We start from the raw sequence: 2,500 nt of genomic DNA on the forward strand, positions 1-2,500 counted from the left end.
TATTATTATTGTTATTATCATCATTATCATCATTATCATCATCATTATTATCATTATCAACATTATTATTATTATCATTATTGATATCATTATAATTATAAGCACTAATACAATTACTAGTAAATTTGTTTTCGTTCTTGTTGTTGCTGTTATCATTGCTGGTATTATCACTATTAATATCATCGTCGACATCATTATCATCTTAGTTATTATCATCATCATCGGCATCACCATCATTATCATAATATAATCGTTGTGGTCGTTATGGATGTTATTACCATCATCATTATTACTGTTATTATCCTTGACATTGTGATCATCATCATTATTTTCGTTATTATTTTTTTATTATTATTACTATTGGTATAATTGTTACCATAATCATTATTGTATTCATTGTTATTGTTATTGTTAATTGTTGGTTAGATGGTTAGTTGCTTAGCAGGATAACTCAAAAAGTTATATGATATATATATATATATATATATATATATATATATATATATATATATATATATATATATATATATATATATAATATCAAAACAGATATATAGAAAAATTCTACCAGAGGTGTGTATTAGCTTAACTTACATCCCGTTAAATTTTGATGGATCATGATCCAGGAATTTTGAAAATTATTGCATCAGTTACCTTTATTGCCATGGTTTTAGGGGTAACTATTACTATTATCATTACCTTTATCCTCTTTGCCAAGGAGGCTATATTTACGGACGTCACCAGCACTTGAGAAAGAGGCAATTCTAATGTAATTCTTCAGATGTGACTATCGTTTTTGTATGAGTCACCCTACCGCCGTGGCAGAGGTATGCGCTCTTTGAGTGTTTCTGGTCATTGTTATTGTTATTAGAAACACTTATTATTACTATTACTATCATTATTATCATTATTGCAATTGCTACAATTATCATCACCATCATTATTATCATGATGATTAATATCAATGATGATATTAATTATCATAATTACGATCATTATTGTTACTATTATTTTTACTATTATTATGGTCATTATCATTATCAAAACTATTTCTGTTATTAGGACTATTATATTCATTATCATTAGCATCATTATTGTTATTCTCTCTGATATCATCATTACTATTATTATCATGATTATTATCTTTTCATTATTATTACTAGCAGTAGGATTAATGCAGTTGTTATCACAATTTTTATCATAAAGCATTATCTTTATTTATATGCATATTATCATTATTGTTATTATTTATACCATTATCCTGATTAATGTCATTGGTATTGATAATGATATTATTAGTTTTTATTATCATTACTTTTGTTGTTGTTATTGCTATTATCATTATCTTCGTTATCATCATTATCCTTACCATAACCATTATCATATTTTGTTATTATAATTATTATTATTACCATCATCATTATTATTATCATTATTTTTATCATAATCATTATTATTATCATTATCATTATCATTATCATCATTATTATTATTATTATTGTTGTTCTCGTTATGATTGTCATCATATTGTTGCTATTATTACTATTATTATCATTTTCACTATTATTATTATTATTATTATAATCATTATTATTATTACTATTATCATTACCTGCATTGGTATCCTTATCATCATTATTATAATTTTCAATATTCTTTTATTATCATTATCATTACTATTGTTATATTTTTTATCATCTTTATTATTACTATTATTACTGCTACTATTACTACTCGTATCAATACTACTACTAATATTTTTGTATTATTATTTTCATTATAATTTTCACTGATATTATTATTATTGTTATAATCATAATTACTATTATTCTCATTGTTGCTATTATCATGATAATGATTATGATCATTATATTTACTATTATTATTATCATTGTTATTATTACTATTATTATTATTTTATTATTAGTATTATTATTATCATTGTTATTATTACTATTATTATTATTATTATTATCACTACTATTACTATTATCATTATCATCATCATTATTATCATTATTGTTTTATTGTTATTGTCATTACAATTATCATTATTATCACTATCATCATTGTTATTGTTATAAAAATCATGATGGTGATAATGATAATGATAATAATAAATATAATGACAATAATAATAATAATGGTAATAATAATAATAATAATGATAATGATAATTATGATAATAACAATAATCATTATTACTGTTATCATTATTGCTATTATTATCATAATCATTATTATCAATATCATAAGTACCAACATTATCTTCATCATCAACAGCAGCATTAGCACAAGTATAGTTATTTGCATCGTTGTTTTTATTATTGTTGTTATTTTCATTGGTATTGATTGTTATTATTGTTATTATTATCATTATTACTATCATCATTATTATCATTATTACTATCATCATTAATATTATCATTATGATCATTAATATTTTCATTATTTTTACAGTACCATCATAGTTATCTTTATTGATATTATTATTAATCAT

General features: G+C 21.3%; 1 protein-coding gene across 1 annotated transcript in view; it reads left to right on the plus strand.

Annotated features, from left to right (window-relative positions):
* LOC138859284 (uncharacterized) overlaps positions 1 to 2,500 on the plus strand; it is an 8,001-nt gene that overhangs the window by 1,653 nt on the left and 3,848 nt on the right. The window lies entirely within an intron of this gene.

Source organism: Penaeus vannamei, chromosome 34 (assembly GCF_042767895.1).
Source record: "Penaeus vannamei isolate JL-2024 chromosome 34, ASM4276789v1, whole genome shotgun sequence".
NCBI classification, from domain to species: Eukaryota; Metazoa; Arthropoda; class Malacostraca; order Decapoda; family Penaeidae; genus Penaeus; species Penaeus vannamei.